This window comes from Staurois parvus, unplaced genomic scaffold (assembly GCF_062004578.1).
Source record: "Staurois parvus isolate SC_StPar_1 unplaced genomic scaffold, SC_StPar_1.0 ptg000027l, whole genome shotgun sequence".
NCBI classification, from domain to species: domain Eukaryota; kingdom Metazoa; phylum Chordata; class Amphibia; order Anura; family Ranidae; genus Staurois; species Staurois parvus.
The window spans coordinates 4,231,457-4,254,609 of record NW_028317823.1 but is presented as its reverse complement, the minus strand read 5'-3'; the positions used below and the strand labels follow the sequence as shown (position 1 = coordinate 4,254,609).

The 23,153-nt window shown below is 45.8% G+C and overlaps 1 protein-coding gene and 1 pseudogene across 2 annotated transcripts in view; one reads left to right on the top strand and one right to left on the bottom strand.

The window, feature by feature from the left end:
* The window catches only part of LOC149471142 (cyclic nucleotide-binding domain-containing protein 2-like), a 349,105-nt gene that overhangs the window by 117,947 nt on the left and 208,005 nt on the right, over nucleotides 1-23,153 (top strand). The window lies entirely within an intron of this gene.
* LOC149471143 (U2 spliceosomal RNA) lies at nucleotides 8,707-8,794 on the bottom strand (annotated as a pseudogene).

Genomic DNA, 23,153 nt, shown 5'->3' with positions numbered 1-23,153 from the left:
GCCTTCTCTGCATCCAGGGAAAGGAAAAAACCAGAAGTGTTAGATTTGCACAACCAATGGTGAAGGTTAAGGGCCTTAATGGTATTGTCCCTTGCTTCCCTTCCCGGTATGAATCCAACCTGATCTAAATTGATCAAGGAGGGAAGCAGGGGGAGAAGTCTATTAGCCAAGATCTTCGCAAATAACTTAATGTCTACATTCAGCAGGGAGATGGGTCTGTAGTTGGATACCTGCGTGTTATCTTTATCACCCTTGGGGATAACCGTTATGTGGGCTTCCAAAAGACGATGTTGAGGCAGGGGGGATTTGGAGAAAGTATTAAACGCCAAAAGAAGGGGGGTACCTAAGATATCCAAGAAGGATTTATAATAGGCTGCGGAGAAGCAGTCGGGACCCGGACTCTTACCAGGTTTTGTCTGTTTCAAAGCACACTGCAGCTCATTCAGGGTCAGATCCGCTTCCAGAGAGTTGACCAAGTCTTCCGAGAGAGCCGACGGACCGTGGAGCTGGAGAAATTCAGAAATCAAAGAGGCCCTGGATTCGTCAGTATGTGGCGGTGGGCGTTCAGGAGGAAGGTTATATAAGGATCTATAAAAATGTTCAAAATGGGCAGCAATATCAGGATTAGATGTGGCCATGGTGCCATCGGGACCTCTAATTTTATGTACCGTCATACTGGATCATTTTTCGCGGAGAGCTCTAGCTAGGAACTTTCCGCTCTTGTTAGCAAATTCATAGTATAGTTTTTGAGAGAGAATGAACCGTTTCTTAACCATCTTCCCCAATTCTGTAAGAAGCTGTGAACGTGTACACGTAAGTTCGGATAGGGTCGACGCAGCCAGAGACCGCTTATGTGCTCTCTCTAATGAATGGATCTTAGCTGTGAGGCGTCTCAAACGCTCTTGTCTATCTTTTTTACGCTTCGAAGCAGCTGCTATGAGGACGCCCCGAATGACACACTTATGAGCCTCCCACTGCGTGAGTGGGGAGGTATCAGGGGAGCAATTGAAGGAAAAGTATTCAACCAGATTGGTGCGGATCTCTTGTTCGATAGCAGAGTCAGCAAGGAGGGAGGCGTCTAGGCGCCAATATTTCGAGCGTGTGTAAGTATCTGGGAACCGTAAAGTCATGGTGATGGGATGGTGATCGGAAAGAACCATCGGTTCTATAGAAGCGGCATGGAGTAGCGGGAGATCTGATTGCGACAGAAAAAGATAGTCTATCCTGGAGTACTTATTATGTGGTGCGGAATAAAATGTGTAATCTTTTACCGTGGGGTAGAGAGTTCTCCATGAATCGTGCAGTTGTAAGTGTTGTAATTGTATGTTTATTTGTTTGAGGGCCTTAAACGGTAAAAAGGAGCTTCCGGAGGAGGAGTCTAGCAGAGGATATAGTGGGACATTCAAATCGCCCCCTAAGATCAGAACACCTGAATGGAAAGCAGATAGGGTGGTAGTTATTGAGCGTGTGAAAGAGACCTGCTTGGTATTAGGGGCGTATACATTAGCAAATGTGACGGGTCTATTGGCGAATGAACCCTTTATGAATAAGTACCTGCCTTCAGGATCAGCAAGGGAGTCTGACATAGTAAAGGGAAGATGTCTAGCGAGTAAAATAGCTACCCCTTTCGACTTGGCCAGAGGGTTAGTGGCATGGTGGACTATGGGAAAGTGGAAATTAAAAAGCTTGGGAATAGAGTCCTGACGAAAGTGCGTCTCTTGAAGGAAGACAACATCTGCCTTTTGTTTATGCAGATAGGAGAGCAACATGGAGCGCTTTTCGGGTGTATTCAGACCCTTGGTGTTGAGTGAGAGGATTTTCAGGGACCTTGGTCTCGAAACAGAGGTGAGGGACGGCATGTTCACCAATCAGTGTTGCGAGCGTCCAAAGATGCAGCGCCCGGGGGGGGGGGGGGGGGCGGGGTTGAAGGGAAAGAGAGAGAGAGAAAAAGAAAAAAAAAACACACAAAAAAAAAAAAAAAAGGGGGGGGGGGCGAAAAGATAGTAAGAGTAAACGGCTAAAGGAAGAGACCTGCTATTCCACGTGAGAGAGGACAAAACACCTGAAAGGAAATAGACAGAAAGAAAGAAAGAGAAAAGAGAAGGAGAGGAGTACGTATAAGAGAAGGAGACGAACAGTATGAGGCAAGTAAAGAGAAAAAAGGGGAGAATCGAGATAGTGAAGATAGCCGTAAAAATATTCAGTAATAGCTCGCAGAGCCTACTGTGTTGGGAACGAGGTAGACGACGAAACGAGAGTAGAACCACCGCCGGTCGGAAACCACCATGAAATGTGTAAAAATTTGTTTAAAGGAGTGGGATTTGAAGATGGAGGAGTCTACAAAGACCCATATTGCAGAAGAAGCCTGAGGTACGATATGCAGCGCAGGGTCCCAGCCCTCACTGTAGAGTAGCAGGGCACATATCAGGGTTTAGAGGCCATAACCACTTGTGAGCCAACAGGTAATTTTGAGACATTTGGCAGGCAATCAAGGGGGAAAAGGCAATATGCGGAATTGTAGGAGGCCAAATGAGTAATACAAGCATCCCCTTACATAAAACATAATATCAACAGGTTAACATATGCAATAACAGTTGAAGCAATGCAAAAACAGAAAAAACAGTGTTGAGTCCCAAGCATCGCGCAAAAATGTCTGGGCTACCCCAGGGTCAACGCCAATCATGTCCCATAGAGTAGAAAGGCTAAGTGTCAAAAATCAAAGCAAGGATAAACCATCTACAGCCCCTACGGTGACAACAAGAACGAGCATCACCTCTCACGCACTAGGGAAATCGGGGAAGTCGCAGGGGTATGGGGGAAGCAGGTCCCGTGGAAGCATTGACAGTGCGGGCAACCCCTGAATCGTACTCTCTTCCGGATCAAGAGACGGGGACCGGCCAGTAAGCAGGGACACGTCCAGATGGGACAGAAGGGACAGCTTAGTAGGAGGCGAGGAGAGGTGATGTTCGCTCGCTAAGACAAAAAAAAAAAAAAAAAAAACAACATCTGTGGAATCCCCCTATAAGTCCCACCCTCCTCCCCGCAACCAGCCCCCCCTTCCTCCCATGCCCCCAACACACCCCCAATTGAATCATATACTGTACTAAGTCTGTCAGGGTCTTCTTTGAGGACACCGATTAAGCAGAGTGTGACGGGACGGGCAGCAGAGAAGCAGAGGTCATCTGGATACTTCTACGGAGAAATAGAGCTTCTTCCAGTATAGCAAGAGGAGGCTCTGGGGGAACAAAAAGGGCAGGGACAAAGGAATACAGACGACTCAGAGGTCCACATGAGATTGGAGTACGTGTGGGTCTAGCTCATAGGGCAAGTCAGCGCGAGGTCTGTTGACTGAAACCGGGATGCTGAATGTCGAAAGAGAAGAGAGAGCTGAAGAATAGGTCATCTGTCCAGGAGGAGTAGCCATTTGTATTATGTATAGATCTCTTCTGACCATGGCGTAGAGATGATCAATAGGGGGCTCACAGAAGTCCACCATTCGTTAGTTGCGGAGCAGACCTCTGGGGCATTGCGTTCCCTTTAGGAGGTCAGATATTGAAATGGAAGTAATGAAGGTCCACTGATCAGTGCGTGAGAGATCGAAGAATTGCCGGGACTCGTGAAGAAATGGTATAGAAACATGAGGATAACAGTAAAACTGCAGGCACCTGTGAGAAAATGCGCTTGAGTGGCAGGAGTAGATGAGGATTAGGTAGGATTAAGTCTCGTGCCGTGACTTTCTATGCGCAGGCGAAGCCGTAGGGCTAGGGGCCGCAGCAGTGCCCCCTGTGGGGTGTCTTGGAGGAGTCGACGGGACTGTCCGACGTCTCCGATGGGAATGGCCTTGCCAATCCATTGCGTTTTCTGTAGATCCTGCGTCCAGGACCGGCTGCAGTCCCAAGAGTCCGCACCATTCTGGCAGGGCTATCGGTGGGATGTTCAAGGAGGAACAGAAAGACGGTAGATCTTCGGGGTTTCTCAAGTTAAAGGTGTGACCACCATCCTGTACTGAAAGGCAGAAGGGAAATCTCCACCTATAGGACAGATTTCGGGAGCAAAGCGTGTCTAGTAATGGACGCAAGGCTCGCCTTTGGCGTAAGGTCACGTTGGATAGGTCCTGGTACAATTGTATTTCCGCCCCTTTGTACATTAGCTGTCTTCTGTCCCTAGCGCATCTGAGAACATCCTCCTTGAGCGGGAAGCTGACAATGCAGCATACCACATCCCTGGGTGGGTCTGCGTCACCCCCCCTAGGCCGGATGGCCCTATGTACACGCTCAATGTCAATTGGGGTTGCTGGCGGGCGGCCCAAGAGGTCATTAAAGATGGTAGTTACTGCCTTAGGAATGTCAGTGGCTTCCACGGATTCCGGCATGCCACGGATTCTGATATTGTGTCTACGGCCACGGTTGTCTAAATCCTCGATATGCTTGTAAAAATCCCGGATAGTCGAGGTGTGCGACTCTGACTGTCGCTGTAAATATACTATGGCAGTCTTATTTTGTCTAGCGGCCATCTCTACTTGATCCACTCTGGACCCCATAGCGCGGATATCCTCGCGCAGGTCGTTAAGGGCAGTGGTCAGTGTAGTGGTTAGTGTGACCTTAATGTCAGCAGCCACCGCTTGTAAGTCCCTTAATGAGAGGGACTGTGTGGCAGAGGAGATATCATGGTGTGGCACTGTGTCCTGGCCAGCGTGTGTCTCAGTGCAGGGAGAGCAGCCTGTGTCCTCGGCTGCAGAGGGAGGGGGAGAGGGGGACTGAGAGAGAGAGGGAGAAGGCTGCGGCCCTGCTCTCTGCTGGTGGGAGCTGAACAGCTCCTTTATGTGCCTCCCAGTGGTGCTAGGGCCCCTCGGGGACCGGGACCGCGCGCCGGAGGACACCCTGTCGGGTTTCCCCATAGCGAAGGGGCACTGTCTCACCCGACTCCTCTGTGCGGCGTGGTGGATCGATCCGGCCGGCGGGAGCTCCGGATTCAAGCGGCCATGCTCGTCGGCGTCTAGCCACGAAGCAATGCAAAAACAGAAAAAACAGTGTTGAGTCCCAAGCATCGCGCAAAAATGTCTGGGCTACCCCAGGGTCAACGCCAATCATGTCCCATAGAGTAGAAAGGCTAAGTGTCAAAAATCAAAGCAAGGATAAACCATCTACAGCCCCTACGGTGACAACAAGAACGAGCATCACCTCTCACGCACTAGGGAAATCGGGGAAGTCGCAGGGGTATGGGGGAAGCAGGTCCCGTGGAAGCATTGACAGTGCGGGCAACCCCTGAATCGTACTCTCTTCCGGATCAAGAGACGGGGACCGGCCAGTAAGCAGAGACACGTCCAGATGGGACAGAAGGGACAGCTTAGTAGGAGGCGAGGAGAGGTGATGTTCGCTCGCTAAGACAAAAAAAAAAAAAAAAAAAACAACATCTGTGGAATCCCCCTATAAGTCCCACCCTCCTCCCCGCAACCAGCCCCCCCTCCCTCCCATGCCCCCAACACACCCCCAATTGAATCATATACTGTACTAAGTCTGTCAGGGTCTTCTTTGAGGACACCGATTAAGCAGAGTGTGACGGGACGGGCAGCAGAGAAGCAGAGGTCATCTGGATACTTCCACGGAGAAATAGAGCTTCTTCCAGTATAGCAAGAGGAGGCTCTGGGGGAACAAAAAGGGCAGGGACAAAGGAATACAGACGACTCAGAGGTCCACATGAGATTGGAGTACGTGTGGGTCTAGCTCATAGGGCAAGTCAGCGCGAGGTCTGTTGACTGAAACCGGGATGCTGAATGTCGAAAGAGAAGAGAGAGCTGAAGAATAGGTCATCTGTCCAGGAGGAGTAGCCATTTGTATTATGTATAGATCTCTTCTGACCATGGCGTAGAGATGATCAATAGGGGGCTCACAGAAGTCCACCATTCGTTAGTTGCGGAGCAGACCTCTGGGGCATTGCGTTCCCTTTAGGAGGTCAGATATTGAAATGGAAGTAATGAAGGTCCACTGATCAGTGCGTGAGAGATCGAAGAATCGCCGGGACTCGTGAAGAAATGGTATAGAAACATGAGGATAACAGTAAAACTGCAGGCACCTGTGAGAAAATGCGCTTGAGTGGCAGGAGTAGATGAGGATTAGGTAGGATTAAGTCTCGTGCCGTGACTTTCTATGCGCAGGCGAAGCCGTAGGGCTAGGGGCCGCAGCAGTGCCCCCTGTGGGGTGTCTTGGAGGAGTCGACGGGACTGTCCGACGTCTCCGATGGGAATGGCCTTGCCAATCCATTGCGTTTTCTGTAGATCCTGCGTCCAGGACCGGCTGCAGTCCCAAGAGTCCGCACCATTCTGGCAGGGCTATCGGTGGGATGTTCAAGGAGGAACAGAAAGACGGTAGATCTTCGGGGTTTCTCAAGTTAAAGGTGTGACCACCATCCTGTACTGAAAGGCAGAAGGGAAATCTCCACCTATAGGACAGATTTCGGGAGCGAAGCGTGTCTAGTAATGGACGCAAGGCTCGCCTTTGGCGTAAGGTCATGTTGGATAGGTCCTGGTACAATTGTATTTCCGCCCCTTTGTACATTAGCTGTCTTCTGTCCCTAGCGCATCTGAGAACATCCTCCTTGAGCGGGAAGCTGACAATGCAGCATACCACATCCCTGGGTGGGTCTGCGTCACCCCCCCTAGGCCGGATGGCCCTATGTACACGCTCAATGTCAATTGGGGTTGCTGGCGGGCGGCCCAAGAGGTCATTAAAGATGGTAGTTACTGCCTTAGGAATGTCAGTGGCTTCCACGGATTCCGGCATGCCACGGATTCTGATATTGTGTCTACGGCCACGGTTGTCTAAATCCTCGATATGCTTGTAAAAATCCCGGATAGTCGAGGTGTGCGACTCTGACTGTCGCTGTAAATATACTATGGCAGTCTTATTTTGTCTAGCGGCCATCTCTACTTGATCCACTCTGGACCCCATAGCGCGGATATCCTCGCGCAGGTCGTTAAGGGCAGTGGTCAGTGTAGTGGTTAGTGTGACCTTAATGTCAGCAGCCACCGCTTGTAAGTCCCTTAATGAGAGGGACTGTGTGGCAGAGGAGATATCATGGTGTGGCACTGTGTCCTGGCCAGCGTGTGTCTCAGTGCAGGGAGAGCAGCCTGTGTCCTCGGCTGCAGAGGGAGGGGGAGAGGGGGACTGAGAGAGAGAGGGAGAAGGCTGCGGCCCTGCTCTCTGCTGGTGGGAGCTGAACAGCTCCTTTATGTGCCTCCCAGTGGTGCTAGGGCCCCTCGGGGACCGGGACCGCGCGCCGGAGGACACCCTGTCGGGTTTCCCCATAGCGAAGGGGCACTGTCTCACCCGACTCCTCTGTGCGGCGTGGTGGATCGATCCGGCCGGCGGGAGCTCCGGATTCAAGCGGCCATGCTCGTCGGCGTCTAGCCACGCCCCTCATGATGATTTTTAACCTCACCCTCTAGTGTTCTGTTCAATTAGAAATCAGAATTGATTAGCACTGTTAAACTATAACTACTATATTTTTCTTTTTTTTTAAGTCCCGTGGTATAGTGAAACATAAAAAAAGTGCACTCACAAAAGTGAAAACACAAAAAAAGTGCACAGGGTGTATGCATAGTCCTCCTCTGAAGAGAAAGAACCCTTACCCTGAACCCGGGGGGGCAAGGCTCCTGACAGGGGATGAGGTACTCACTGGTCCACCTGGCTAAAACCAGGTGGACCCCTTTCTTCAGGAGGCCTTCTGGAACAGGCTACTTCAAGTACTAGGTGGGTCTCCCACGAACGGAGACCCCATGGGAGGGGGGAGAACCTGACCAAAAGGCTATATGCCTTCCCCCTAGGACTTTCAGGGCAGGCCTGAGGCCTACAAATTGGGGTAGTGAAAGTGCATGTACGTGCTGTGCAAAAAAAAGTGCAAGTGACAGACACACATATGTAAAGGAAAAGGGGAAGTGGATAAGTGCAAGGTGACATGGTGAAATATCATGGCGGGCCATTTGGTCAGAAGTAAAAAAATCCCAGCCCAGTCCTAGAGGCAGGTGTGGAAAAAAGCATGACTGGTGCAGCGATCTTGGTGGCAAAAACTCAAAAGTAAGCTCCCTCACTGTGAGAATTATGGCACCCCTGGACTGTCACTCCAGGGGCACATACACCACATGCTTCTTTCACAGCCCTCGGCCAGACCAGTGCAGCCCTATCCTCACCAGAAAGACATTAGAACTTAGAAAGCTTAGGGATAGCCTTGCCTATGACTGGGGACAAGCCTGGTGCACCAGGCCAGAATAAACCCAGGAGGAAAAGCCCCCCCCCATCCCCGCCGCTCTCACGTTCCCACCTAATTACATCTGGGATTACTAACTAGCTCCCAAAATGGTGAAGGGAGTCAGGGTTCTATCCCAGACAACTGATAAGAACAGATACTTGATCTTAGCCAAAGGCTGAGAAGCTATAACCACTTTTTGAGATGTATGAGACATGTTATGTAATCCTTCACTCGACTGTATTGTTACCTGTGGTATTCTATGCTAAAAAAGATCATTTGGGGGAAAAAAATTGTTTACTATGCTTCATTTTTGTGAGTGATCTCAGTGAGTGATAGCCTCGACTATGACCGGGGACAAGCCTGGTGCACCAGGCCAGAATCAACCCAGGAGGAAAAGACCCCCCCCCCCGCCACTCTCACTGTTCCCACCTAATTACATCTTGGATTACTAACTGGCTCCCCAATTGGTGAAGGGAGTCAGGGTTCTATCCCAGACAACTGATAAGAACAGATACTACACTTGATCTTGACCAAAAGGCAGAGAAGCTATAACTACTTTTTGAGATGTATGAGACATGTTATGTAATCTTTCAATCTACTGTATTGTTACATGAGCTATTCTATGCTAAAAAAGAGAGTTTGGGGAAAGATAAATGTTTGCTATGCTTCAATTTTGTGAGTGAACACAGTGAGTGATTGGTACTGATCACACACTGTGTTCATTCAAAAAAGAAAAGTGACAATAAATATAACATATTGGCATACATGGCACATAGGATGTGCCCAGGCAGCAAAAGGAAAAGGAACCTGTACAGGAGGGGAGCATTTACTGGAACTGATCCCCTTTCCTTCTGTAGCAGCTGAATGCTAGCGGGAAGGAGAGGTGGAGAAGCAGGCTTTCAGCTGATGCAAGAGGAAAAAGGCATTGGTTCCATTATATGTTACCCCCCCGTTCAGGTTCCATAAAACATAATGTGACAGGAAGGTCTCATGGGCCCCCTGAAGCATGGGTAGGGTCACCATTTAGAACCCTGAAGCTACGCCCATGTATGTAGATTATCTTTGCAGACTAAGGATATCGTTTCACGTATCACTTTAACGCTAGGCTGGTAAACGGAAAAAAAAACACATTTGTGTGTGCATATCGGAAATATTACTTTTCATATTGAGATCAGTACTTTCCGCTAATCCTTCTTTCTTCTTTTTATGCAACTTTTAATGGATCGTCATGAGGATTCTTCAAAGATGAATTTGAAGTAAATCAGCCTGTTGAGACCTCAGAGGCTTCTTCCTTAAGTGTAATTCTAATGAAAGATTCTTTCTTAAAACTGCATTAATAGGAAAATAAATTATCGAGCTAGCACAGCTGTAACAGGCCAGTTAAAACATTTGCAGCAATGGATAAAGGCGATGCCTGATACCAGATACTGCGGATCTGAAGGATTATATTAGTGTTGTTCATATGTAGTGGTAGATATTAACGGCAGAGAGTCTTTATGCTCATGGTATCACATGACCAGGTTCTAGCTACAAAGTTATGTAACAATCAGCTACAGTGATGTAACAAAATCAGCACGGAGCCTTCTTCACCTTCTGGTTAATATTCAGCACTGCAGCTGCACACCTGGCTTCAATTAGGAATGTTTAAATGGATCTTTATTTAGTGCTTGATCAAAGGTGCTTCTTGCTACTTTCTGGTTATGTCGTGCTTTTGGATTTTTCTTCCTTAGACTGGTTTCACACTGCTTCAGGCGTACCTGTGGTTTTTGTGTGGTTAACCCACGGTTTCCTACAAACTTTCTATTGGGTTGCATGGTTTGTGTGTACGCAACAAAAGTCCTGCATGCCATATCTTTGGAATGCTGCATCAATGGAATATGTACAGTTTGTGTGTATATATATTGTGGGGGTAGCTCAGGTGGGGATCACCTTCCCTGGGAAAAAGGTAGTCAAGACAGCAGGGCTTTCTTAAAATCTGACTTGTCGTCAGTTTTATTTAAAAGGTTGCAAGCATCATAAACAAAACAGAAAATAAACCCTCGCTATCCAGGCACTAAGTAAACATAGGAGATTCCTCTCTCAACGGTGTCACCAACAAAATGAAAACAGTAGGCAAACCTTTTCCTTTCTTGTATAATGCAAACTTTTATCCACAGCTCACTCAGATATGGCTGTCTGAGTCCCAGACCAAGAGAGACTTCTTGCTCCAGTCCTGCCTTATTTATACCACCTGCTGGTGGTCATCAGTGGACCACAAAACCCGGTCCAGAACCCCCTCTGCTATAATGGCCTGGAAAACCCGGACTGGACTCCACCTTAATGTCCTAGATATGACCGCATGCGAGGTGACACATAGGGGTTTATTTACTAAAGCTGGAGAGTCCAAAATCAGACTCCCTTCTGCATAGAAACCAATCAGCTTCTAACTTCAGCTTGTTCAATGAAGCTTTGGCAATGAAACCTGGAAGCTGATTGGTTTCTATGCAGAAGGGAGTCTGATTTTGGACTCTCCAGCTTTAGTAAATAAACCCCATAGCGTCCATCGATCCCCTCGCCATTCATAATGTCACAATATATAGATATATATGTACATATATACTGAATTTACACTATTTATTTTGCAAGTAAAGATGTAAAACACAATAAAGGACAAAGGATTCCCAGAACATTATGGGTTAACCTAAAGAGATATCAGTGTTTCTCTACCTTTTTTCAGTCACGACACCCTTTACAATTCTGCAATCTCAAGGCACCCTCAGTTTCTCTCTTTCATTCAGTTAAGGTGACCACAGTGCTGATGGAGAGGGGAACGCACAAGGAGCACTTGACATGATTCTTATCAGCAGATGTTGTCATCAGTTTTTTAGGACATCAGCGGCTGGTTGTAATGCTGCACAATAAAACCCGGCTCTTTGTGTGGCTAAATGGCAGGATTGATCCAAATAATGGCTTATGGGCAATTTTTGAGTGTTTTGGGGAAATTTTTGGGCATTTGGCCAAGGCACCCCTGAAGAACTCAGAAGGTACCACAGGTTGCTACGGCATTTCCACTTGTGCAGCCAAAATGGGATAACACCTACTTTTTACCTGTTACATGTTCCCATTCACATAGCATAATTTAAAACAAATATTTCAAATCTGCTGCTTAACTTTTAGATGCTGTCATGTCCAGCACTGAAAATTCCTACATAATTTTCTTTGTATATGTTGGAGCAGGGAGCTGTGTTTGCCATAATTAACCCTGTCTGTACAATGCTGGCAGATGTTATTATCAGTTTTAACCCTTTGAGGACCAAGGGACGTATTTGTCCCAAGTTTTTAATTGAATGTATCATCTGATTAAGAACTTAAAACTCTTTTTTACAACAAATGGATCTAGCTTTTTGCCAATTATTTCATGAAATGGCTTAGTTACAGCAACTGAAATGTACGAACTTTAAAAGCAAAAAAATTGATTCTTTTGGCTTTCCAAAATCTTACGGTCCTCAAAGGGTTAAAATATATTTGATCACTGCCTACTCTAACAAAGGCTGGCCATAAATGGGTTGAAATGTGGCTGGTTCAGCAGGGTCTGAACCAAAGGGCTGAAAATTTGAAAGCCAGGCTTCTTCATTGTATGTTAATACAGTCTGTACAAATTTTTTCTACTGGGACAGACTCACTGTGAACTTGTTCAAAACTGCTTGCAGTTAGCCATGACATCTTCTTGTAAGAAACATTTAAAAGACAAGAAAGAGTTGCATGGACATTTGCTTAGGAAGGTTACCCGACCAGTTCAGTACTTGCTGTTGTAGCTCAATCGATTACGTCCATTACATTGTACGGGGGTGCGGACCACCCCCAGGTGAAACCCGTCAGAGAGGTAACACTGGTCCCGCCATTTATGAGCCATCTTCGGGAGGCAGGACAGCTCTGGATAGACCGTGGGGCCGCTCGAGTTAACAGCAGGTGATTGGTTGTTAGGATGCAGGGTGGTCTTAGCAACCAATTACTGGCTTGAAGCTTCCAGCCAGACCCACTCTCTCCAGCCCTCTGCACTGTCTGTGTAAGGTAAGGCAGAAGGAGGGGCAATGAGGGGGCGATGTGGGGGGGACAGCTGAGGACAGCAATAGGGCACTGTGGGGGGGGGGCGGCTGAGGACAGTAATGAGGTGCTGTGGGGGGCTAAGAACAGTAATGGGGCACTGTGGGGGAGTGGGCTGATAACAGCAATAGGGCACTGTAGGAGGGGAGCTGAGGACAGTAATGAGGCGCTATGGGGGAGCTGAGGACAGTAATGGGATGCTGTAGGGGTAGCTGAGAACAGTAATGGGGCACTGTGGAGGGGGGGCTGTTGACAGTAAAGGGGTGCTGTGAAGGAGGAGCTGAGGACAGTAATGGGGCACTGTGGGGGGGGGGCTGAGGACAGTAATGGGGAACTATGGGGGGCAGTAATGGGGGAGATCGAAGACATTACAGGGGGGCTGAGAACATTAATGGGGGGACTGAGCTCAATAACTGGGGGCTGGGGATGGTAATGGGTGCCTGAGAACAGTAAAGTGGGCCTGAGAACAGTAATTAGGGGCACTGAGGACAGTAATGGGGTCTGATGACAGAAACTGGGGGGACTGAGGACAGTAATTGCTGTTCTGAGGACAGTAATGGGGGCCTGAGGACAGTATTGGGGTCTCTGAGGACATTAATAGGGGGGACTGAAGACAGTAATAGGGGGACTAAGGACATTATTAGGGGGGCTAAGGACATTAATGGGGGGGCTGAGAACAGTAATGGGGGCCTGAGAACAGTAACTGGGGGGACTGGGGACAGTAATGGGGGCCTGAGGACAGTAGTTGAGGGGACTGAGGACAATAATGGGGTCGCTGAGGACATAATGGGGAGCTGATGGGCTGATGACATTAATGGTGTCATTGAGGACATTATTGGGAGGTACTGAGGACAGTAATGGGGACCTGAGGACAGAAATTGTGGGACTAGGGACAGTAATGAGGGCCTGAGGGCAATCATTGGGGGGACTAAGGACATTAATTGGCGGCACTGAGGACATTAATGGGGGACTGAGGACAGTAATTGTGGGACTGGGGACAGTAATGAGGGCCTGAGGGCAGTCATTTGTGGGCCTGAGGACAGTAATGGGGGCCTAAGGACAGTAAGTGAGTGGACTGAGGACAGTAATGGGGCCTGAGGACAGTAATTGAGGGGCCTGAGGGCAGTAATGGGGCCTGAGGACAGTACTTCAGGTGACTGAGAACAGTAATGGGGTTGTTGAGGATATTACTGGGGGGCTGATAGGCTGATGGGCTGATGACATTAATGGGGTCACTGAGGACATTATTTGGGAGGGATTGAGGACAGTATTGGGGGGTCTGAGAACAGAAATTTGGGGACTGAGGACAATAATGAAGGCCTGAGGACAATAATTTGGTCACTGAGGATATTAATGGGGGGAGATCTATGCCGGTATGCTAGCCTGCTCAGTGCCCTACTGCCAGATCTGGGGGTCCGGGGGGGAAGAATGACACCATGTTTTACCTCACCAGGTGACACCAACCCTAGTGACGCCACTGCCCTTACCTACCCCTCATTCCAATCATGCCCAAATAATGTGGGCCACCCTATTATATATGATTCCACATCAAGCTAGCCGCTTGAGAATTCAAGAGATCACAGCATCCAATTAGATAGCTGACTTCCTTGTGAGACTTAGGGAATCCATTCACATCACAGAGTCATCCATATTTCTTTTCAAATTAATGGAAAAACATCAAATGTGTATTTAACCTTGTGTATAACTTGTCCCATTATCGTGTTTCACAGGAGGGGTGCTGGGTTTCTCATGATTCTATCCTAGTCTCATTTGGTAGTAGTTCTCCACTCTACTTCCATCTCAGTGCCTAATGAACACATGAATATATTTATAAATTGTATAGGGTCTGGGATTAAAAGTACAATTTCAATCTTTGCAGATGACACCAAGCTGTGCACTGGATTAATGTCCTTACAGGATGTCTCCAATTTACAAGCTGACCTCAATGCTCTGTTTAATTGGGCAACTGTATGTGGCAAAAGAGGTTTAAAGTGATTCTAAAGATTTTTTTTTTTTGTAAAATAACAAACATGTCTATACTTACCTGCTGTGTGCAGTGATCTTGCACAAAGCAGCCCAGATCCTCTTCTCGGGTCCCCCGCGGGCTCTCCTGGCTCCTCCTTTCTGTTAGGTGCCCCCACAGCAAGCAGCTTGCTATGGGGGCACCCACTGTTCCATGTGTCCAATCACACATGGAGCCACAGCTTGGCCCCACCCCCCTCTTTCCTCATTGGCTAACTGGCTGTGATTGACAGCAATGGGAGCCAATGGCTCCCTCTTGCTGTCTCAGCCAATAAGGAGGCAGAGACTCGGGACAGCCGAAGCTGTCATGCATTTCTCTGGATATTGATGGGGCTCGGGTAAGTATTGAGGGGGCTGGGGGCACTGCTGTACACAGGTTTTTTACCTTCATGCATAGAATGCATGAAGGTAAAAAACCTTGAGCCTTTACAACCACTTTAATGTTGATAATACATACTAGGGGCGTACAACTGGGGGAATCAATGGTGGAGAAGGATCTGGGGGTTTTGGTAGATCAGAAGCTTAATAATGGCATGCAATGCCAAGCTGCGGTTTTCAAAGCGAGCAAAATCCTCTCTTGTATTAAAAGAGGTATAGACTCCAGAGAGAGAGATATCATTTTACCCCGGTACAAATCATTAGTAATGCCTCATCTGGAATATGCAGTTCAGTTTTGGGCACCAATTTGCAAAAAGGACATAGTGGAACTGGAGAAAGTACAGAGAAGGGCAACCAAACTGATACGAGGCATGGAGGAGATCAGCTATGAGGAAAGATTAGAAGAACTGAATTTATTCTCTCTTGAGAAGAGGAGATTAAGGGGGCATATGATCAAAATACACTCACTGGCCACTTTATTAGGTACACCTTGCTAATACCAGGTTGGATCCCCTTTTGCCTTCAGAACTGCCTTAATTCTTCCTGGTATAGATTCAAGAAGGTGTTGGAAACATTTCTAAGAAATTTGGTCCATATTGACATGAGTTACTGTTGAATTTCTATAATCTCGAACTAGTCTGCCCATTCTCCTCTGACCTCAACAAGGCATTTTCATTCACACAACTGCTGCTCATTGGATATTTTTTCTTTTTCGTACCATTCTATGTAAACCGTAGAGATGGTTGTGCATGAAAATCCCAGTAGATCAGCAGTTTTTGAAATACTCACACCAGCCCGTCTGGTACCAATAACCATGCCACGTTCAAAGTCACCTAAATCCCCTTTTTTCCCCATTCTGATGCTCAGTTTGAACTTTAGAAAGTCATCAGAAACTTCAGAAAGTCATCTTCACCACGTCTAGATGCCTAAATATATTGAGTTGCTGCCATGTGATTGGCTGATAAGCGATTTGTGTTATTAAGCAATTGAACAGGTGTACCTAATAAAGTGGCCGGTGAGTGTATATAAATACATAGGTGGTTTGTATAGTGAACTTGGTGTAGAGTTATTCACTGTAAGGTCATCACAGAGGATAAGAGGGCACTCTTTACATCTGGAGAGATTTAACCTCCAAATACGGGAAGGATTCTTCACAGTAAAAGCTGTGAAAATGTGAAATAGACTCCCTTAACTGCTGGTTCTGGCCAGCTCAGTAGATTGCTTTGAAAAGGCCTGGATTCTTTCCTAGATACACAGAATATAACTGGATACTAACATTTATAGGTAAAGTTGATCCAGGGAATATCCGATTGCCTATTGGGAGATCAGGAAGGAATTTTTTCCCCTAATTGGTACATGCTGAGTTTTTTCGCCTTCCTCTGGATCAACTGTGAGCATATTGTGTATATAGGATTGCATAAATTAATTTTTTTTAATTTTTTTTTTTCTTTCCTTGGTTGAACTAGATTGACTTGTCTTTATTTCAACCAGATTAGCTATGTAACACAGCTTTCCCCAAAAGGGAAAAAGTAAACTCCGGCTCTGTACCCTAAAATTTCAATTTTCCTACTTTCCCTATTGTCCTCCACACTCTGACCACACCTAATTTATACCCCTATTTGACCACACCTAACTAACAGGGGCTGTACCACTAAAATAGAGAGCTTTAATCAACAATACTACCACTGAACAGTTGTGGGTAGGTATAATGGAGATTGTACAATCAGATTAAGGCATGTATGGTGAGATTTAGAACTGTCTTATCTTGCCAGTTACAATCGCACATTCTGATCAATTGCAAATTCGACCACAACTGGTGTTCATAGGTAACCTAAAGTAATTTTTTCAGGAGTAACTGTAAAATAATGTACCTAAGGAAATAAGAATCCCTTGATATTGTACAATAATGAGGTTACAGTGTTGGCCAGCACTACAGAGGAAATAAGATTTGGGAGTACTTACTTCAGATGATTGCAAAATGAGCAAATAGTGTGGCCAGGCAATAGGAAGAGCGAATAGAATTCTAGGATGCATCACTAGAGTGGTCATCAGCAGTAAGAAGGTGGTCCTGATTCCCTTAGATAGATCTTTGATTATCATCAGGGGGATCACCAGTAGGAGGAAAGACGTCCTGATTCCTCTATATAGATCTTTATTTGTCAGTAGAGTGGTCACCAGGAGGATGAAGGAGCTCCTGATTCCTCTATATAGATCTTTATTTAGAATTCTTTGTTCCATTTTGGAGACCTCACTTACAAAATTATATTGATAAGATAAAACAAAAATAATGAAAGGTCTGAGAGATAAAAAAAATATGAGAGACTTCAGGAACTTAATATGTGCAGCCTGGAGGAAAGAATGGAAAGGGGAGACATGACTGAAACCTTTAAGCATGTCTCTTTTGCAATAAAAAGCTGTCTGCTCACAATTTTTGTTACTAAAGGTTGAGTGCAACTTTAAATGCAGATTTTTTTCATTCCTACTTTATGTTTTTGTACTGTATGTTCTCACTTTCCTTTTTTTTCCTGTGCATCTGACAATATTAAAAAAATTGATCACAGGAGTTAAAAATATAACATTCCGGTAATTGTATGCTTTCACGCTATCTCCTGTGGCTGGTACTTAATGCCTATGTAATGCACAGAATAGGATTGTATCTCTGAACTACCCTTTCCCATCGACTTTTGTTCCTATTCTTCCCATAAGTCTTTGCTCTGTTCTTCACAAAGTGTTAATATCAAATAAAAATGTCCTTTTATATTTCCCTTTATCTTGACCTCAAACATGTTCCCTTCTACTTCCTTCAGAGAGTTTCAAACCATGTGAAAATATGCTGGGTCAGGAGTGCACGGTACCTTCTACTTTTGTCACAACTATACGTTGAGGACTTTGTAGTCTTTTCTGGAGGTGACCAAACAAAGGTCTGGTTGTATTGTTAAAGTTTAAGTGTGGGTGTCATTATTACTCAGGTCAGCTTCACTGAATATGCTAGGCAGCTCACTGAACGGTTTATGAACGTTTGGAAAACGTTATCATTTTATTGTAAAAGATCCTTAAGAATAGTCTACCATTTTCATTAAACTATAACTGAAGGCAAAACTTTTTAAAAATTTGGATAGAGTGGAGAGGGGTTACAACACCAATGGAAACATTAGTTCTGTAGAATACCAGGGATTTCCCTCACTCTCGGGGGATTTCCTCTCACTTCCTGGTGTGACTATGGGATAGTAAATGAAGGGAAATGTCCCCAGTGGGACACAGAGGACAAAAAATAAATTAATAAATACAAATGTGACAGGAGTTATAACCCTTCCTTTGTCTAATGAAGTCCTACTTTAAAGCCCAACTCCAGAACTTTTAATAACTTCACCCTTGCAGTGGGGCTTCTTGCACTGCAAAGGTCAAATACTTTTCTGTGTCTAGGGGTACACAGTGCAGGCTGTATCACTTACCTTATTACTTGCTTTACAAGCCACAAGCCCTCCCCCCTGGTGTCATCATGTACAATACAGGCACATGAACCCTGTATTGTACATTGAGGAGTCTGGAATGGCATTCCTGTGGCTGGAGGGATCCTGCAGGAATGAGGAATAAGATAAGTATTTATTCTTTGTCCTCTACCCCTAGACATTATGAACATTTAACCCTTGCAGCAGTGGTGTACCTACAGGGGTCACAGTGGTCGCAATTGTGACCTGGCCCCATGTTGTAGGGGAGCTGTGAGGCCCCCCTGTACACCTGGATAGGAAGAGTGGTAGAGGCGGCTGCAGACAGAGGAATCAATCTCTCCATGTTCCTCCTGCAGCAGCTGAACGCCCGCTTCTGTGGCTGCAGGAGGAACATGGAGAGATTGATTCCTCTGTCTGCAGCCACCTCCACCTCTCCTCAAATCCAACACTCCCTAATGCTTTTGTGTCATGGACACTGGGTGTAGGGACCTTCTCTGCCTACATTCACCCTATTTTTTATTATCATATTTCCCTTTCTGTGACATTTTTAAAGGACAATTTATTCTGATCTGCCCTAAAGACTATTCCTGGTTATTTGGAATTATATATGTCCAATAAAGGAGCTGGTCACATTGGTCTCTGTTTTATGTACTCCTATGCAGGCTCCATACTGTCTAACTTCATACAGACTAATCAAGGTTGGTCTGGGTGGCTGGATGTTGATTAGCTTACTGTTACTTGAGTCACCTATTGTTGTTGGCAAGTTCTTCTGGAGGTGCCTACATGATAGGATTAGACTGATGGTAAGCTTCACCTTTTTATCTAATCAGTGTGGGATGTTTATTCTAATGTGTGTGGGCACTGCCCCTATTTCTGGAGTGTATAAAAACTGTAATTCTGTTCAATAAAGTAGTTCCAGTTTGCATCAAGCTAATGCCACCTAGTCTTGGGTGCAATGCCCAACTATAAAACCTTGGTCCTATATCCCAGTGGCGAGGAAGTGGTTCTGTGACTGAAGGCACAAGCTGGGTGCAAGGTGTTCCGTCACTCTGTTCATCTTTTTGATCAAAACCCTGTGTAAGCTCCATGTTGGATGGTGTTTGTGATAGACTCAAAGACTGGGTCTTTTGGAGCAGACTACAGGCTAGCCTCATGCCTACTGACTATGGGACCTGGCTTTTGAGGGGACTCTATTCTTTGGGAGGTGTGTGCCTGGCGGACCTTTTGGAGTAATTTTACTTCAGATTCAAGTTCATGGAGGACCCAGATACAGATTTGGGGCCTCTGTGCACAAACCAGCATTGACTGCTTCAACCCCTTTCTAGACTCAGAGACTCTAGGCAGAAGATTATAATCAGCTCAGATCAACCTGATGCTGAGGTTTCCTGCTGTAATCTGTTTATTAAGCTGTTATGTGTTTACTGTTGTGTCTTTCTCCCACTGTTAATTGAGTTGGCTAATTGAGTCTGTTGGCTAATCCTCCTGGAGGTTCCTACATGGTGGGATTAATCTTGTGTCAACTTTACCTCATTATCTAATAATTGTAGGATGTTTATCCCAATGTATAATATATGTTTTTATTGTTCATGTAGGGACTTTCCCTATTTCAGAACTGTATAAAAACCTGTATTTCTGAGTTCCTGTTTGTACCTAAGCTAGTGTCCTCTAGTTCTTGGGTGCAATGCCCAGCTATAATATCTTGTTCCTGTGTTCCAGGTGGGGTGTCAGGCTATCCATCATAATCTTGAAGCTGAATTCCTCTCGTTCACCAGAAACTTGATCTCATCTCTGCATTGTTACCAACATATCTTGAATTTTGCATTGCAGTCTTGTCATATTCATTTGTGGAAAATTCAGTATATGTGCATTTCACTCTTTTGGGTACAATTTCTTAAAGGGAGACAACAAATCTTTTATATAACATACAGTATATGGGCATAACATAAGTAATACTATTTATTTGTTTTACTATAGACACTTGATATTATTTTCTATTTTATTCTTTGGGTATAAATGTGGCATAGTACCACTTTATGTTTTCTGTATGCTAGGTCCAACACTCAGTATCTGTCCTTATTCTGTACATATGAACCCTGCACAGGACTATTTTTTGTCTTTTATGTTGGATATAATTTTCAGTCTTTTTCTTGTTCTGCAACAGACTTTTTTAATAATTTTACCCACAGGAATGCCTGAAATCATTTTCACAGTTTGCGTGAGGGCCGCAAGATGCTGTCAGATTTCGTCAATAGGAAAGGATCCTCTTGGAGGCTCAGACATGGCTGTCTGATACTGTCACATACCTGGTTAGTGAGCCTGATGTGCAGAAAAAGTCCTCTCGTACAGCTCAGGCTCAGGGGTCACTGCAGATGGAACAGCAACCCAGAGAGCACAGTGTGGTATGTGTGGCTGAATAGTCTGATAGTCTACAGGAGTAGCCAACACCTCACTGGATGGACAACTGGGGTGGAACAGCTGGCAGATGTCACAGCAAAGCAGGCTGGCAGAAGGTGGCACAGCAGAGCAGGCTGGTGGCAGGTAGGCTGGCAGCAGACAGATGGTACAGCAGAGAAGGCTGGTGGCAGTTAGGCTGGCAGTAGACAGGTAGCACAGTAGAGCAGACTGGTAGAGAGGGATGCAGGGTCAGACAAGCGGGGTCGGTAGCAGATGGGCAGATCAGGCATAAATGGCAAACAGAAGAGAAATCAGGTCACAGGCCAAGGTCAGCAATGACAGAGACAGATCAGGCAAAGACAGCAGGCAGAGGCAAAATCCAGGAAGCAAGCCGAGGTCAGGGCAGGATGAGTTCAAGCAAGGTCAAAACAAGCTGGGCCAATCACAGGTAACAGTATAGGAACAGATGCAGGGATACAGGGAGAGTTGCAGATCAGACAGCAATCTCCTAGTGCACTCCTGCACTTATATAGGCCACTTGGTGCCAGAAATTAACAGTGAATGCATGCACAGCTGCGCATGCGCATATGCATTAGTCTGTGTGTCACAAATTGGGCACCCGCAGGACTGTGCCTGCGCTTCTGTATGCACCTCGGAGCTACGGTTGTGGCATGGGGAGTGCGTTCCTGACAGGTGGTGAGTGGGAATATTGTCCCCTTACATTGGTGGTCAATGGGAAGAAAGTTCCTTGCATTGGTGGTTAGTGGAAAGAACACCTTTCTTACAGTGGTGGTTAGAATGTCACCCTTACAGACAGCTGAACAGGTCATTGATGCTGCTGGCTTTGTCAAGTAGCATTGGACCCAGATCTATCCAAGCACCATCAGATGGGATGTCAATTAGCCACAGTTCAAAGAACCCCTAGCAACCTCTAGAACAGCAGTTGTTGTGGCACAGTGTCCCTCATCCCGGGCCTCTAGCCAGCTGCAGATCCCCTAACCTACCATAGTGCCCCCCAGCCAGCTGCAGATCCCCTAACCTACCATAGTGCCCCCCAGCCTTCTGCAGTGCCTCCATCATCCTATAAAGCTCCAGACCTCCAACAGAATCACCCTTCAGCCTCCTCCAAAAACCTCATACCCGAGAGGGCCACCAAGTCTATTGCAGAGTTTCCTGATTCCCTCCAGAATTCCCTTTACCCCTACAGTGGCATCAAACCCCATCTAGAGCCTTCCACGAGTTTTTAATTCCCATACTTTATTGTATGAGCATAAACATTTGTTTACTGTTGGGGCATGGAAGGTTTTGGAAGAATTTACCAGGCTTTGTCTCAATAAGGTTGAGAACCACTGATCTAAAGGAACTTTAGGCTTCCATGGAACCCTATTTGAGGATAGCTGTAGTATGCATAGGCAATGCACAGTAGCAGTTTTCTTGTTCTGTATGCATGTATTGAACTACTTGTCCTGCATCCTGAAACTCATTTTCAGCTTCTGTTCATATTCACTAGATCTACTGTCCATCTGTAACTGTACACTCAACGTTTTTAAACTGTGCATCGATAAGTCCCTTTTTTATTGTCTGAATTAAGCTATGCCCCATAAACAATTTGTAGACATCCAGTTTTTGTGAGCGCCCCATACCTACCGCCCTATAAATTGGTCTCAGTGGTTGACACCTCTATTAATAACTTTCTTTCCACTATCATATGATAGTCTGGGAACCGGGCTCTTAGACCATAGCACTGCATCTTGGAGAGAATGGAGGGAGGTTGCATGCCCTCTCATGCCTGGGTATTTTTCAAATATGGAAATCATAGGACAGTCTGGCATAGGGCATCATCATACAGCCATCATCACTGGTTTAATGAAACAGTTATACTTCTACCTATAAGATGAGAACAATCAACACTTATCCAAACATAATTCACCATGGCTGAGCACACAAATTATAGTCAGGTAGGAATACACCTTGCAGAGATAATTACATGCATGCCAGTCTTTCTTCTGTTCCAGAAAAGGTCAGAGCTTTTCTATGTGACTTCTGTTATGTAACATTATCAAAGAGTGCCTAATGCTCAGTTCACAGGGTTGGTGAGACTGATAATGTCAAACAGAAGCTCACACATCAACTTGATGTCGTGATCAAATAAAACATATCTGGCTTGTATGGAAACACTGACCTAGATTCATTGGCAGCATTTGAAATCGAGGATTAGTGCTTCTTCGCACTCTGCGCCCTTATCAGGCTGAATGTCTCTTTCAGCTTGACAGTTTCTTGGATGAAAATAATATTTGTTCCTCTTAAAAATTCCTTGTAATTTCTTAAACTCCAGACGAATCCAAAATATTCTAAAGCAGACCAGTCATGAAGAATTGGTATATCTTCCATTCTTTGTTGGGAAAGTGTATGGTTAGTTCATTTATCTTGATCACATTAATGAATCCAGAGCAGGGGCGGACTGACCATTTGGAATCTCGGTCAGTAGGGGGCCCCATGAGATGCCCCTGGTACCTTTTTCACTTTGTACAGCGCTGAGTGAACTATTGGCGCTTTATAAATACTGTATAATAATAATAAATA